General features: G+C 46.2%; 1 protein-coding gene and 1 pseudogene across 2 annotated transcripts in view; one reads left to right on the top strand and one right to left on the bottom strand.

The window, feature by feature from the left end:
* CHST11 (carbohydrate sulfotransferase 11) overlaps positions 1-16,330 on the top strand; it is a 237,034-nt gene that overhangs the window by 41,222 nt on the left and 179,482 nt on the right. The gene's annotated exons all lie outside the window — the stretch shown is intronic.
* Positions 2,488-2,606, bottom strand: LOC118614792 (annotated as a pseudogene).

Consider the following 16,330-nt stretch of genomic DNA (forward strand, 5'->3'; position numbering starts at 1 on the left):
TGGATCCAGGTGCTGGCCCCCAGCAGGCGTCTTCGTAGGAAAGGGTGTGAGCTGTGAGGGTGCCGTGCAGGCAGAGGCAGGGTGAGCTCAGGTGTGCGAGCTCCCTCTGCGTGCTGCAGAGCTCCTGGGGAAAGCAGATGGCTTCCACCACTGCCAGCGCTAAATCAATGACTTGGGGGGTGAACGCTGCCAATTAGCAGGATATCGGGATCCCTTCCCCCAGTCTGAAGGGTCCCATCTGGGCACCCAGGCCGAGCCCTTTGCCTCCTGATGATGAAGATTCAGCTCTTAACTGCTTTACTGAGAAGTTGAGGTGCATGAAATGGATAAGAGCAAAGACTATAGAGCCACTGCCTGGTTTCACGTTCCAGCTTGGCTACGTACCAGCTGTGCAAGCCTGATAAAGTCACGTCACTCCTCCGTGCCTCGGTTTCTCCATGCACAAAATGAGAATGATGGCAGTCGTACTCTATCAGCTATTGCCACAATAATGCTGCCCAGCTAACGACCACTAAGCCTGAGTCGCACACACTCATAACTTGATCGTTCACACATCTGGGTGGCCAGAGGGCTCTCTGATCTTGGCCGGCCTTGCTCACGTATCCGAGGGTCACTAATCCAGAATGACCTTGGCCGGTGTGATTGAGGTCGTTCCACTCTGCTCCACATGTCTCTCACCCTCTGGCAGGGTAGCCCAGGCCAGTCCTCGTGGATTTGACAAAGGTGCAAGGGCCCGCAAGCTGCTCAGACAGTGCTTCTAAATCTCCTGCGGGATGTCTGCTAACATTCCATTGACCAAACCAAGTCACACAGCCGAGCTCAGAGTCGGGATGGGGCAGTGTCCTGCCCAGAGTGGCACAAAAAGTTACATGGCCGAAGGAGCGTATCAGGGAGGGATGAAGAAATGGGCCCCTTTTTGCAATTTACCACAATTACTAAACTCACAGTTTCTTATATTATAAGCAAACCCTCACCCACCCAATGGTCATTCTTATGACGTAGGGTGATATGATTGTTTTTTCTTTTCTTTTTTTTTTTTGGATGTGATAATCATGCAAGAGAATGTCATGGTGGTGGCGGGAAACATCTCTTGTGATGATTTTTTTGGTGGGACAGTCCTTCTAAGAGCTGACCCATCATTACTGCCAGCACCACCACCACCACCACCATCACAGCTGGAATTCTTGTTACCAGGTTTCAAACCCTTGCCATATCATCTTCTCTGATCACTTTCCAAACCAGCTTCCCGCCAACAAGTAATAGTACGCTACTGTTCCGTGTCTTGTACCTGCTTCTGTTAACTCGCACTGGGTTTGAAGCTCACTGTTTATTGATGGGTCTCCTTGTTTGCCCCTCTACAAGGGCACAGAATACATGTCTCTGTACCTTAGTATCTTAGACCAGAACCTGGCAGATAGCAGGTGCTCAATTAATACCTGTTGGGGACTATCGACAGAGGTATTTTACCTCATTCTAGTGATACCCCCGTTCTAAGGCCAAAGACTGCCGTGGCTTCGGAGGCACAAAACAAGAGTCCCATTCACAAGTGACGTGAGACACTGGATTCCGTGGATGGGCACATGTCAAGAAGCCCCAGACCCAGTAAGGGCTCTAACTTAGATACTTATAAACGACCTCTTCATGACTGCCTGAGTTATTTAAGGTGGAACTAGCTTCTGTAACATAAATCCCTAAATTTCGATGAATGAACGCAAGTTATTTCTCACTTACGCAACAGTCTGGAGTAGGAGTTCCGGGTTAAGCAGCTCTCCTCCACTTGGCGTTTCAGGGACCCAGGCTCTTTTCATCCTGTTGATCTGCCATTTGCAACACAAGGCTCCCAAGGTCACTCTGAAAGTCATCTTTGTTAGGCAGTTAGCAGAGGGACAAAGACATTGAGTCTACTGAGCCAGGCCTGGGATTGGCTCCCGTCACATCTGCTCCCAGTCCACTGGCCCGAGCTTGGTCTCAGTGGGGCAGAGAAATGTAATTAGCTGTATCGTAATTAGCTGTGCATGCAGCATTCTTCTTTTTTATTTTATTTTTTTATACTTTTATCTGATTTTCCACTTTTAAGCCAGTCTTAACCAAGTCGCACTTTGGTTTCATGTAACTTCGGGTTCTAGTCTGCAGCCCAGTGACAAAATGGGGATCTCTGGGACAGGAAGGTAGGGTAGGGAATGTGCGTTGCTGTTCACAATTTATGCATGGTGAAGATGAGAGTGTTATTCTGTGCCGTTCTTAGAACACAGTTAATTTTTAGGCTAAATCTTTATCAGGTATTACTGGCTGCCAGCTATAGGGAACAACACAGTGCTCATCTTGCTTGGTTTGTTTGTTTGCTTGTTTAATTTTTAGGCGAGGCGACCCTTGGTTGACCTCACAGATTGCAAGGACCTTGTCATCTTACAGTCCCTTATTTTTTGGTTGACTTCACAGATCGAAGGGACCTTGCCATTTTATAATCTCTTATTTTTTTATTTTTTAAGCTTACAGCCTCTGGTCTTCCTAGGTGGTCTCCCATCCAAGTACTAACCAGGCCTGACCCTGCTTAGCTTCTGAGATCAGACGGGATCGTGCTTGTTCAGGGTGGCATGGCCGTAGACCTTGCTTGGTTTAAAGGCCGTGAGGTCAGTGATGGCTGAATGTGCTTTTGGGAGCAGAATTTAATGTCACAGAGTTGGTGACTATTGAATTTAGTGACTGCAGCAAAACTTTATTCCTCTCTCTCTCTCGTGAAAACATTGTACAGCCTGTCTTGATCGATGCTAGGGAGACTAATGATGAGAATCTCTTGTATGGTAGACAGTGCTTCCCCTTTGTTGGAATCAAGGTGCCCAACTGATTTCCTGGGAGTGTATTTATGAGCAATCTTCTTGCAAGTGTATATTTGAGGTTCTTGAAGTCACAACCCATTGTGTCATTGTAAAGTATTTTAGTAACTTGCAGCTTGAGGACTATACTCATGAAAGTCCCTAGTTTTATAGATTTTGGAACTTCGTACATACTTGAAAGTGGGCAGGGTAGGGGGGGAACCTTAGATGTGTATCACTTAAAAAAAAAAAAGAAAAGAAAACCCCAACCTTTTGTGTTAGATGTGAAACTGCCATACCTCAAAGCATCATGGGATGGGAGATGAAGTTTCTAGACTTGGTTGTGTGGCATTTCACTGAGAAAAAGAAGTTGGCCGAATGCCAGAGCAGTCTGGGGCAAAGCCTTGGTTCAGTCTCCGCCCTCATGGAGTTCACAGCCTGCATTCCCTTCCCTCCGTAAATGCAGTTTTCATCGGTTTTGTGCAGTAATAGGATCTCTTCCCCCTCCTCGTAGCACCCCCCTCCCCCTCCCTCCAGGAAAGCAGGGGCTCACTTCTTACCACCACTTAGACAATTTTGTGAGTCCCGTTTGTGGGGCTGGCCAGCAAAACTTATTTGGAACGTGGAAATCAGGACACCAGTTTCTGCCTCTGTGTTTTCTCTCGAAAAACGGTCGTCTGTTCGTTATCAGTGTCTTGCTGGCGTTCTTCCAGGTCTTCTCTTTTGCATTTGGTTTGAATCCACATAATGTTATAGTAAGCATAACGGAGTCCGTGCTGTGGTTGGACCAATTTTGTGGCTTTGTATAGTTTACTGGATGTTATGCCACCTTGTCTTAGTCATGAATGGTTTGAAAAGTAACACTTTGGAACCGAGATATTCTGGTGGATAAGATTTTTTAGCCCATGGAAAGGAATGAGCTTGGCCAGAGTCTGAGACCTTAATGTGGATAATTTCTCCTTGCCAAGCGTGGGTTTCTTTGCTTAGACACTAGGTGCACTAATGCTTCCCTTCTTAGGGGTGTAGGGAGAATGTACTTAAAGTTCCTTGACTCTAACTAACATATGCAGGACTCAGTAACTGATAACTATCAATTATCATCATAATTATGTACAAAATCACGATCAATAAGACCTTTAAAAATATCCATGGTAGAAATTAAACGAAATAGGAAATCAGAAGCAGCGATTTTTCTGGTATGACTTTATTTTGTAATAATCTACAGCATCCTCTGTAGAGGCGCATCCATAGTAATAGCTGGTCCTGTGGTACCATTTAGGGTGCCTGTTATTTACAGATTTAATTCCACAACTATTTATTATCGAGTGCTTATGGTGTTTCAGGTACTATCCTGGGTGCTGTTTGGTTAAAAAGGCGGGACAGAGATAACAAGGTAAGGAAGGGTGATCTCCCTCCAAGGCCTTACTGGTGGGGTGACCCTGTGTCCTTGTTTGCCCTGGACAGTCCTGGTTTATGGCTGTTTTCCTGGCGTAATTATTAATCGTGCCCTCTTCATTTCAGAAGTCCAAAGTGTCCTGGTTCAGGAAATCAGTTGTATGTCAATCGTCAGTCTAGTCTGTTACTGAGACACAGGGAGTTTATTGAGAAAAAGACTATTGAAGTTCTCTGGACAGGAAGGAGAACAAAAAAGGTGCTGGTATTCCTCAGCAAGTTGAATCTAGGCTAGACGGCGAGTTGCAGGACCAGAGAGGCAGAGGCAGAGGCAGAGGGAAACACATTTTGGAGATAGAATAAGTCGAATGCCACCAGTATGATGGACAGAAACCCCACTGCTGACGCCATCTTGAACTCCAGAGTGTGAAGACACAGCCTTGGGCACCTGGGCCTGTTCATTTATGTTCCACCCATCGGCGGGTCTTAGATGTTTTTACTGAGTTTGTAACTGTTAGGCTTTCCCCTTCACCTTAGGAATGCTCTGGTAAAAGGATTTGGGGAGTAAGCCATGAGGGAGGGGTCTTCTGCTTCAGATGGTTTTTAGGGCCCGTTTCCTTTTTGATTGTAGGTGCACAGGTTCGGGGTGACTTGCATTTCTACCAGTGCTTCACAATGACCTGATTCCTGGGGGTGGGAGTGGGGGTGGGGTAGTTAACCCTTTGGGCTTCGTTCACTTTTCTGTGCTACATCTCTTACACGCTGAGAGAGCATTGGTCACAGATGATTTGGGGCATGCCCTAAGCTGATTTGTATATTTGTTCAGAGGTTATTTTTAAGGCATAATCATGAAGAATGCAGTTCAGATTTCTTGGGTTTTGAATGTGAATTTTTTTCCCCCTGAACATTTGGTTTGAGTGTCTTAATTACCATTTGGGAGTCATCTGTGAAATTAAGGTGACGAAAGAGTCACGCCTGGCTTAGGTATTAAAACATCGCCCTGTGTATTTATCACGAAGCCTTCGCCTTTAGAAATTCTTATTTGTAATCCCGGGCAGCGCAACCAATTTTCTGTGTCGTTAACTTTTTCCTGTAACACCAAAGGGCAGGAGGCTGATACCCACGTTCTCTTTCTCCAAGGCAAGTGGGACAACCTTGTGCGCTACGAGTCGGATGATGCGTGATTGCCCTCCGGTCGCCTCGGGGTTCGTGTTTTAATACGAGAATCCTCGCCGATTCCGATGCTCACTTCATTGGAATGCTCCCCAGTAGTTCTCTGACGTCAGGAATGGGTTAATCGAGGACTTTGTATCCATTATTGACAAGGTTCTGTGACGGTCCCTTAAGGGCAGACAGAATTCTAGCAGTGGAATCAGAAGGCCAAGGCTCTGTGACCTTGGGTAAGTAACGTCCGGGTCTCAGTTTCCTTCCAGGTAAACTGAGGTGGAGAAGGACGTGAAGAATCAGCCTTGGTGTGGGAGCACTGGAGAAAGCCAAGGAAAGCCAGGCGTGCATGGCGGGGTTTTTGTTTGTTTGTTTGTTTACATTTCCAGCATTGGCTATAGAGCTGTGGAATTCTGATTCATGGTCATGTTAGAAAAAATACTTACTGTCCTCTGCAGGCACCTTAGAAAACCAGACAGAGACCAAATAGTGCAGTAGATAAGCATGGAAGCTCCAGGCCAGGGGTTCTCAACCTCTGCACTGTAGATGTTTAGGGCAGAGGAATTCTTTGTTGCTCAAAGCTGTCCTGTACCCGGTAGTACGCCTGGCCTTTCCCCAGTTGTAGTCCCCCAGTTATGACATGAAAAATGTCTCCAAACAATGTCACGTGTTCCCTGGAAGTAAAATCACCCTCAGAGAGAACCAGTGCTCTGGGGTTAGGCTGCTTGTGGCTGTGTGGCTTTAGGCTAGTTACTTAACTTCTCAGGGCCTCGTTTTCTCTCCCGTAGTAGAGTGGAGATAATACCTGGACCTGCCCTCCTAGGGCTGTTGAGAGGATGAAATGGGGCATGCGGCCAGCCTCAGCATGGTGCTTGGTTTGTCCCCGGCCCTGGACCAATGTTAGCTGGGAGAGCAGGGGCCCTGGCTCTTGTTTTTCTCTCATTCACCTTGTTCTTCAGCCAAGAGCACAGTGTCTGTTCATGTCTTGTTCGGTATATTTATACGATTTATATGATCGGCTCAGATCCTTGTGTTGTGGTACAAGCTACCAGAATGGTCCTCTTTTGCTTCTTTTCCTTTAATAATCATCATCCCTTAGGTGTGGCTGCCATTGGGCCATTTCCAAATTGTTCTATGAAGCAATGAGGTGACATCATTTCTTTTACTTTCAAGAATGGGCAGGAACGGAGCCTTATTGCTTAAGAAACATGCCTGAGGTCCCCCAGCCTGCCGTCATTCTGAGCCCCAGGGGCGGGAAGCTCAGCTAGCTCCAGGCAGCCCAGCTAATGTGGTGGGAACAGTTACAGTTAAAAAAGGGGAGAAGCTTTCATGCTGTTCCTCTGTGGCCCCAGAGTTACCCATTATCCATTTAAAACGGCTTCTTTGCCCAGGGGAGTCCCCAGGATGCCTCATGTCACCGCCTGCCGTTCTGGATGAAAAGGACACCTGCTGTAAAGAGGAATGGCAACCAGAAGGAATCAGCAGACGTGAGGCAGCATGGTGTTTTTATCTCGCAGTCTGCTCAGGGCACCAAGAAGGGCCGTGTTGGGGGGAGGGGGCCGTAGGAAACGCCTCTGTGGCTCTGTTGCATGTTGTAGCCATTTGGGTTTATTTCCTCCCCTACACCTCCTAACCTGTGCCTAAGCTGGTCATGGGACAAAATGTACTTGCCGGCCCTTCCTTCCAGAGTTATAGACCATAAAAGAACAATAACTAATGTTTATTGAGCACTTACGATGTGCCGGAAGCACTCAGTATGCATTATCCTGTTTCACCCTCTTAATCCTCCCCATCTGGGCTGTCATCTCCACTCAGAGACAGGGAAGAGGGTTCTCCAGAGGTTAAGGAACTTTCCTAAACCGAGCAGTTAAGTCATTTGGGGAAGCTGGAATTTGATCCCCACAGTCTGTTTCTTTTACAAAATCATGGATGCGACGTAAGAGGACGCTGAAGATTCTCCAGGAAATTGAGATGGTACCCTAAAACTCAATGCATGTTGCGATTCTGGGGCTCCCCCTGCAGAGCTTTGCTCCTGTCACTGAATCCACTTCTCAACGCGAATGTGGACAAGTCTCTGGTGGCCATTTCAATCCTACTCTGTCTAAACGATGGACCGACAATGGGTTGACATCCTTCATGGAGTTATTTTCAATAGTCTTATCATATCCTCTTCCTTCTGTCTATCAATGTGTCCTCTTCTTTCTGAAGCTTCCCAGTTTTAAGGCTGGGAGAACCAGGGTGCATGAAGGAGCCTTTCTGATCCCCCTCCCTGCAACCATCCTTTATAGAGCAGGCTTGAATGTGGGGGAATTCTCCCCGATCTGGTTTAAAAGCAGATTGTGATTCCTTTGCAGGCCTGCCCTGGGGCTGCATTTCTAATAAGCTCCAAAGTGGAGTTGATCACACTGGAATAGCTGGTTATAGATGATGTCACCTTAACGTCCACTTCAGAGGCTGAACTGTATTCTTAGAAGGGGGATTTTGGCCCAGAAGAGACTCAGGCACCAGAAGGAAGTCCCTCTTTTAGGGGAGCGTGGAGTCACTGTGATGTGGTGTTACTTAAGTGACCATTGATGAGCTTGGTGAAATTAAGCCAGGCATTTTATAATCGATCCTTTCGCCAAATACCTGCTGTGTGCATTCACTTGTTCCCGCTGGGTAGCACGCTGGATCGCTTAGGACCTAAGGTCACTTTGACAGCGAGAACAAAGTGCAACTCATTTCAGTCAAGAACCATCGCTGAGTCAGTAAGCCTATCATTTATTTGAATGCCCGGAGCCTGTGGGTAGGAGGGAAGATTTCGGATTGACACACGTTTTCAAGCTTTATTTCCTTCATTAGTTCTATGGATTCTGAAGGGGTCAGCTTCTTGGAGGCCTGGTAAGGGATATTAAGGAGGTTTATCAATTACCTCTGTGCCAGATTCAATTTGACTCTCATAAAGCGCCCCTGGAGAGGACGTCACTCTCAGACCCTATAATGTCTGTGCATCGTGTCCTGGGAAGCACTCAGGGCCCCAGGCAGATGCACTGTCATAGTTAATACACTCTGAGCGTTTCCCTCGCTCTGCACACGGTGGTTCATGTGAAGAAAATAGAGACTAGAAAATCATTTGTGTGTCCCTTGTAAGAAAAACACTTCAGGTGATGAGACAGGATTTGAGGATTCAAGTGGGAATGTGATAATAACCAAACCTTCGTTCCTTCTCTACAAAATAGTCAACCTGCAGTCTCCCAAGCAGCATAATGGATGTAGCATCCAACTGGGGATGTTGGGAGGGTTTATTTTTTATCTGTGATCTGATATTAATTTGCCTTAAACAAAAGAAGCAATTTACTGTGTAATTCTGAGGTTTATGGTGTTTCTACTAAGTCCTTTCATCTTTTGAAAGATAGTGTCATACATTTTAATGGAAACTATTGTTTTCCTAAAAAAAATTTTTTTTTAATGCTTTCTTCTCTCTTGAATTGAAGTATAGAGTCAGAGCTAATATCATAAGGAGATTTGAGGCCCAGTGCTGCAAATCTTGAGTTCTCTGTCTTTGTGTGTGTGTGTGTGTGTGTGTGTGTGTATCTGTGTCTGTGTCTGTGTCTTCATAACAGTACCAGCCCTCCACAGAGGTGTGGCACAATACTTGTGTGGACAAGTAGGCTGTATCTCTGCCAGGGGACTCGAGCCTTCGCAAACTGTACTTGATTCAGATTTTGATGCTGTGTGTACGACATGTAGCCACTCTATCAATGATAGACTTCCTCTAAGGAATTTCCAGGAAGCCCTCTTACCATGAGGGCACAAATTAATGTTTTCCTAGTTTAATTACAGCAGTTTTGAAAGGAAGCACCTTTCAGACCATTATCTAAAGCCGACTTTCTTTAAAATTAGAAGGGGGCACAGTGTGATAGATGGAAATCTGCCCTCGCATGCAAAAAATCACCCATGCCTTGGGATGCGTTTTGACCTCAGAGAAGAGGTGTTTTTTGTTGTTGTCGTTGTTTGTTTTTTAAGCAGTTGGGGTGAGGATATCTGTAGAAAAATGAGGGGGATACTTCTCTCTTAAGGCTGTCGTCACACTTGTCCAGTTCCAACTCCCCATTCCCACCTTGCTGCCATTCAGTGATGTGACCCCAAGCAGCCCATTATTCCGGCCCTGGCTCGATGGGTAATTACCGGTTATGAGGTTCGATTTGACACCAGCGTTGGTGTGATCGCCTGGTGGATTTGCTCGGCTCCCATGGGTATTTCCGTTCATCCGACGCTGCAGCGGGGACACGTGGTTGCAAGTGGGGTTTGCCAAGACCGGGGAGAGTTCCTGCCTGGACCGGGGAGAGTTCCTGCCCGGACAGGGGAGAGTTCCTGCCCTGTAGCACGACCAGCACCACGGCTCTGAGCACCGCCGGGGCAAAGCCTTCGCACTGAGGGTTCTCCTGCAGGTGCAGGGTTGGCTCTTAAAGGAGTAGACTGGGTTTCCTGGGAAACTGCTTGCAGTGTGTGTGTGTGTGTGTGTGTGTGTGTGTGCGTGCGCGCGCGCACGCGTGTGTTTAGGAGGCCCAGCTGTAGAGGAGAAGGGGACCTGCTCGGGGTACAGGGGTTTCTCCTGCCTTAGCTGTCATTCCTAGCTGCAGGCATCAGAGCTGAACAGGGATTCAGGGCTGCCATCAGGGTCCCTTGTCTCTCTGCACCGCCAGCTGCAGGCCGTAAGGGATGAGGTAGCAAAAAGAATGTTATTGCTTATCAGCTGTCAGCCCTCGGGGGCGTCTCTGAACTGCTAAGCATTAGTTTCTTATCTGTCAAATGGGTTTAATAATACTCACCCCGCTCACCTCACATGGCCTCACACATCAGGTGAGATAACCAACAAGCAGTAAAGGAATGAACAGATGTGGGTCCATTCAGTGAGAGGCAGTATAGCTCAGTTACTTATTAGTGAGCAGGGCAGGAGCAGTAGTTGTAGTAGTTGTTAGTAAGAAAGGCTAGTTAGTACATGGCTAGTGCTTAGGAAGAGGAATATACTGCTGCTCCTACTTAGCCAATTGTGTGTGTGTGGGGTCCCCCCCCCCACTGAGTTTACTATAAGACAGATAGTTCCATCGCCTGAAATTCCAAAGAACTCCCTGAAGGAGATTTTTAGGATGTACTAATTTTGTTCAGCGACAGGATCTTTTTCCTGGGGCACAAGCCTGGCAGCATATAGGGTAAGCTCTGCGCTTCCAGCCAGTCCAGCGAAATGTCCTGTGGGTGGAATTGCGTCTGTCCGGTGCTCTGAGCGAAGGAGGGGGAGGTTTGAATTCCCATGCGAGCCCCTGACCTTTGCTCGTCTCTGTTCAGGAAGTCAGACAATTCACGGCCGCGGAGCCTGTATCTGCCCTTCTGTGTTCTGGAGAGGCTGTGGGCCTTTCACTTTGAGCTTGACTGCCTGATATTTATTTGAAATATGTGAGCCGAGGGGGAAAGAATTGGACATATTCCGAATCTTGCCAGTAGACGGTTTTCTCTGTGAAGAGAATCGCAGCATTGCTTAAGTAGACATGTCTTTTTCTTTTTCCCCCAGCTGCTTTAATTTAATAATAGTAATAGTACTAATGATAATGATGATAATAGTTGACCTCAGGGTCCGTGGCTTCCTGTGCAGTCGCTCATACATGTTTATTCAATGAGCGGATGAATGACTTAGAGGTCTACAGAGGAAGATTTGGAGATTTTTCATTAGATTCAAGTCCGGGGAATCTTTAAGGCAAACATCCTCCCCCGCACCCCCACCACCCCCCGGGTCTCTGGCCTTTCCTTCTCCTATCGAACCGCTTTCTTCTTATCCGAATGCGTTTCTGCAATGCATAGCCACCACAGATGAGCATGGGCAAATACGATTACAAGCGGGTTGGCTTTCCTTCCTCCTATAGCTTCTCTGTGGTCGGCATCTTAGGAAATGTAGATTTCCCTGCAGATGTCGTCCTGCTGGCTTGGTTTTAAATATTGTCAGAGCTGGCGGGGAATTCAAAGATGGGCTCATTCCATCTGAGTGTTTTAGAGACTCAGGCCCAAAGTGGAGTGACTTGCCCAAGAACACACGGAGTCGGGCCACCGGAAAGAAACCTACATCTCCCAACTCCTTCTAGCTCTAGCCTGATTCCAGGAGAGCAGGCGGTGACTTCGGTCCCAGAATGTCCTGAGCAGAGATGACATCCTGGATGGAGATGTCCAGCACAGGGTGTCATAGTTCTTCACTCCCCTCCCCCCCGCCCCGGGGGGGTCAATCTCAGGGTGATTCTGTGGTTATTTGGACACTGAGGGAAAATAGACCTGTGTCTGCTCCACTGTGTGATTGCAATGGGTCTGTCCCTTCCCCAGCCTGGCAAATTGTGTCCTGTTTCCCTGCCAGGGGGCATTTTCTGCCTTAATCCCCTCTCATGGCTGCTGAATGGGATACCCAGGCTGGTGGAGCTGCAGGGTAAACACATTAGGCCTAGTTCCTGCTTGGTGGTGAGATCCCAGACAGGAACTTAGCACCCACCCTCCCTTCCCCCTGGGAATGCGAGTCTCCTGGAGCTTATGAAATTGGGGTGTCTGTTTCCAGTAGCTTTTCTTCCCCCGTTATATTTATCAATAATAGGAAATTAAATCACGACATTCCTTGAACCAGTGCCAGCTTCTCAAATACGTTTCCGGTCTGCATGTCCTCGTTCTCACTCTGGCTTTTTTCGCACGTTTCTGTGCACTGAGGGGCACAGAGCCGGCTTTCTTGGGAAAGCTTGCACCATTCCCGTCTCCTGGGCAAACCAGTACAGCTCACCGAGTCCCGGTGTTCTTATCTGTAAATTGGTGTAATTGTGCCCAGGTTGGAGATGTTGTGAGGATGACATGGAATTATCCTCTGTGACATAAGCCTCCCTCAGTTCTTGGTACTTTGTAGTGAGCCTCTAAATCGAGGCGGATGCCATCCAGACAGCCTTTGCTCTAGGATGATCCGTGTAGGTGTATTGCAGGGGTTCTCAAGCTGACCGATCCTCAGAATGACTGGAGGGTGCTTTAAAATACCAGTACCACCAGCACCAGATGCTGGGGCTCCCCTGGACCACCCACTCATTCAAGTCTCTAGAGGTGGGCCCAGCATCTCATTATTTTAACAGGCTCCTTAGTGGATTGTATTATTATCGTTTTTTTCATCTATTATAAAGATAAAATTGTGGTATGGTATAAAAGAGTTGCGGGTTTAGATATTACTGGCCATTTCTTCAAGCTCGATTAGGGCTCTATTTTTACAGCAAGTTATTTCTATGTGTTGGGACAGGTTTGGTGGGAAATGGGACCATTAAAGAAATTGTCTAGTAAAGAGAAACTATTATGCTTCACTAATAAGAAATGGATACTTTGCTCCTTCAAAAGGCCTTCCGAATCCTCCTAAAAACAAGCAGATTATCTTTATCCAGGTGCCACTGGGTTCACTTCCTAGGCACAGAAATTTGTTTCTGGGATAGCTTTGAGGTGGGGTGGCGAGAGTCAGCCTGCAACGTCAAATCTGTTTTCCAATGGGCGGGTGGGATTTCTTCTCTATCTCCCTTTTCCTGCAATTCCTTTCCTCCCTCCTCCTCCGGCGGCTTGGTGCTGAGAGAACTCTTATCTAATCACTCACTTTCTGGAGAATCCTGATGTTTGGTGGAGTCAGGGAATCCAGCTGAATATCTGGCTCCCAACCTTAAATGGCTGGAAATTTCATAAAGATGGAACCATGCCCAGCTAGGAACTTACCTAGGTACAACCTGGCTCTCAACGTGAGGCTTTAAGTGTTTCTGTTGAAACAGTGAGAAATATATCAGGGTAGAATGCAAAACGTTCCCCTTTCCACTTCCTGGTTCTGTGACCCGAAATAAGTCATTGAACCGCATAGAGTGAACCTTGCTTCCCTTATTGGCTGAACGGGGCATTCACTTTGCTTTCCCAAATAGAATCTTATTTTATGTAAAAATGCTTTGTGAAACCACAGGGCCACGTCACCTTGACATATAAAGAGTATCTGGTGTTCGCTCAGTATCTTTGGTGATAGCTTATCTGGTATTTCTTTCTGTGGAACATGGGAAATTATTTGTGTGTAAGTTTCATTTCTTTCCTTTTCCCTCCCTTCCTCCCTCCCTCTCTGTCTCTTTTCTTTCTGCTTTTTAGTGCCTGGGAACACTATAGCACCCAGGCCCATTGAAACAGGGTTTTCTGGAATCTCATATGGGTGTCCCACATCCCATCGCCAGGGCTGCCTTTAAAAGTCGTTCTCGGCCTGTGCTGTGTTCTCTGGGGAGGGAAGATAAGGTACCCATGTGATGCTGCTCTGACCCACACCCTCACTGCTAGTGTTCACAAAAGCCAGAGAATTTTTTCTTTATCTTTGCTCCTCAGTCTGAACCCTAACAACACTACAGGGGGACTTGTTTATGGAGTAGTTACTGACCCAAAGTATCTTTCTTATGGATAAGTGTTGCTTCCCACTATGGTGTCTTAAGTTGGGGCGCACAAATGGAGAAGATCACGAATATGTTTTGATGCCAACAAATGGAGCTGCCTTCTGGTCAAACTCTTTGCATTCGCCATGTGTTTGTTAAATGGGCAATTATTGAGTGTGTAGTTGCTGGCAACTGTCTGTCTGTCCTTAGGGAAGATCATAGTTCAGTAGTAGTCCACATTTGGCCCTGTTGTTATTGAACTAGTGGGCTCTACAGGTCATTCATTTATCTGGTTCCAGGATGGACCATTGAAAAATATAGATCTACAAAACAATCTTAGACATAGAACGTAGAAACATATAGAGAATAAGTTCCTTACAGATATTTTCAGTATTTTAACCATTGGTAGAAGCGATCCTTCATCCATCCATTCATCTACTCATCCATCTATCCTTCTTTCCATCCTTTCATCCTTCCGTCCTTCCACCCATCCATCCACCCACCCATCCATCCTTCCTCTATTTTGACAAATGATTATTAAGCACCTGCTGTGTGCCAATTCTGTGCTAGGCTCTGGGGATAGAAAGTCACAAAAAACAGGATCCTTGCCCTCAAGAAACCGGCAGTCTAAGATGCAGGATGTTTTCCTAAATTTTAAGTCAAATTCTTACAGGACGCATACCTATTTTTATTTCATTTTGGTTCTCTTTTGAACCAAGCATGGTATGGGACCATTGTGCCATTTTCATTTGTTTTTGTAAACCCAAGTTCTAGAGTTGGATTTCATGTTTTGCATAATTCTAAGTAAGCACAGTGCTTACATAATTAAATAAGAAAAGAGAGAAGAAACCATAATCCAGAAGAAAGATCAAATTTTAAGACTGCAAGAATATATTAAGGTATCTGTTGGAATTCTTAAAACCTTTTTTGAAGCCTCATAGTGTATAATATTCAAAATTGCTTTTCGAGCCTTGGGTAAATTAAAGTGCAAAACACCTTCTAAATATATTATACTCGAAGGCCACTTGGGAGGCAGAGAGCTTCGTCTTTCAAATTAGCACAAGGACAGGTCATTAAAGTTGGTGGTTAAGTGCATGGGCTTGGGTTGGACAAACCTGGGTTTGGAGCTTCATTTTACAACTCTCTACCTGTGTGCCCTTGGGCAAATTACATAACCTCTCTGAGCCTCCATTTCTATCTTTGTAAAATGGGGATAGCGAGCGTATTCACCTGAGAGAATTATTGTGAAGATGAAGTCAGATCAAAGATTTGCAAAGTGCACCGGCCCAACATGTAGTTAGTGCACTGTAAAGTCTAGTTATTTTGATTGTTTTTAGGAGCAAAGGGATTGGGTGGTTCCAAAAAGAAAAGAGGGAAGAAATCTTGGCAGCTTGACGTTTCAGTGGTGGAAATGGGATGTACGTGTGATGGCTGTTGGGATTGTACGACTAGTAATCCTCTGAGAAATATTAATGCTGCTCATACAGTCTTCTTTGCACTTTTGCTTTGACGAGGATGAAGAATGAATGAACTGTCTGTTTTTGTAGCTAAGGGGTGGCGAGGGTTTGTGTCTGTGGAGAGGTAGAAGAAAGAGTTTTGTAACCAAGGTCAGAGGTTTCCCCCTAACATGCCTGAGTATTGTTAGCGTATCATTCGGGCAAGCGAGGTACTCACGAGAAAATCTTGTTCTGAAATTAATTTCAACAAATCAAAAAGGCAATTGGTTATCGTAGCTGACATTATATATTTTTTAAAGGACTGACCAGCAGGTCGGATTTAGTTATAACACTTGAGGCAAAGAGTTCAGTGTAGCGGGAATTATTTTCACAAAAGGATCATTTTCTTTAAAAAAAAAGCGTTTCTCAGTGCTTTTTTTTTTTTTTTCCTATGGAAAGTAGTTCTATATACTGTTTATAGAGGCCTTGATCCTTTTTAAACTTAAGGAGCACAGTTGGCCTCGATGGTAATAAATCGAGAGCCATATGGGGGCTTAGGGACATAGAATTTATGTGCTCGACTCCTTCCCCCAATTCAGCTGGCTACTTCCTGGGATGGTGTACTTGATTGATGATTTTTCTGGCATTCTGTGCTGCTGGGATGTCTTTTGAAGTTTCTCCTATGGGGCCTGAGGTTTGCCCCTTCAAGGCGTTAATGGGCTTCCTGCTGGGGCTTTATTTGTGAGGGGCGCTTGTTAGAGGGGCCTTGATAGGCCAGTGGGGACACCAGAGCTCCTGTTCTTCCCCTCTGAAGGTCGACTCTCAGACCTGGGGTCCACGGCCTCCAAATTGTGTTTGGAATTCACTGCAGCATTGTTTTTATTTCTGCTCCCCAGCCCACTGCTTGTTTAGCTTTTGGGGGTTCCCAGACGATGGCAGCTGTTGGTGGTGGGCCATCGGGCCCAGCCTGGGAATATGCTAGAACAGAGGTTCTGAGTAGCCACACCGACAAGGAGACTCCAGCAGGCGATTGAAGGATTCGCATCAAATGACACTGAGCTTGTTTCTTGAACAAAACTACCAAGTTCCAGCTAAACAC

This window comes from Rousettus aegyptiacus, unplaced genomic scaffold (assembly GCF_014176215.1).
Source record: "Rousettus aegyptiacus isolate mRouAeg1 unplaced genomic scaffold, mRouAeg1.p scaffold_m13_p_2, whole genome shotgun sequence".
NCBI classification, from domain to species: Eukaryota; Metazoa; Chordata; class Mammalia; order Chiroptera; family Pteropodidae; genus Rousettus; species Rousettus aegyptiacus.